Below are 476 nucleotides of genomic sequence, written 5' to 3'. Positions count from 1 at the left end.
TTAATTTTGTCAGCTATTTTCATTTTAGTCTTAGTCTTAGTCCCGGGCTAAAATGTCCTTGTTAGTTTTTAGCATATTTAATCAACCTTGTCCTATTTAGTTTTAGTCAAGGTTTAGTCGACTAAAAGTCTCAACATTTTAGTCTAGTTTTAGTCCAAGAAAATTTAAAGTATTTCAGTCTAGTTTTAGTCAATGAAAACTTGACATTTTAACAATAAGACTATTATTAATTAACCGTACAGCAGTATTAATTTTGACAGCCATTTTTAATTTAGTCTTAGTCTTACTCAAATGTACATTTTAGTTATCATATTTAGTCAACCTTGTCCTGTTTTTGTTTAGTCAAGTTTTAGTCAACGGAATTTTAGTCACATTTTCGTCATGCTGTATAATGGTAAAATTGATAAAAACTGATCAAAATGATTTGCATTTCAGGTATTGTGCTTTCACCAATAAGCACAAATCAATAGAATGTG

General features: G+C 28.8%; 1 protein-coding gene across 1 annotated transcript in view; it reads left to right on the top strand.

Moving 5' to 3' along the window:
- Positions 1-476, top strand: part of LOC107699258 (mediator of RNA polymerase II transcription subunit 13-like) — a 104581-nt gene that overhangs the window by 99519 nt on the left and 4586 nt on the right. The gene's annotated exons all lie outside the window — the stretch shown is intronic.

This window comes from Sinocyclocheilus anshuiensis, unplaced genomic scaffold, assembly GCF_001515605.1.
Source record: "Sinocyclocheilus anshuiensis isolate Anshui unplaced genomic scaffold, SAMN03320099.WGS_v1.1 scaffold334, whole genome shotgun sequence".
NCBI lineage: Eukaryota > Metazoa > Chordata > Actinopteri > Cypriniformes > Cyprinidae > Sinocyclocheilus > Sinocyclocheilus anshuiensis.
The sequence above is the reverse complement of the archived record's forward strand: the minus strand, read 5'-3'. Positions and strand labels throughout refer to the sequence as shown.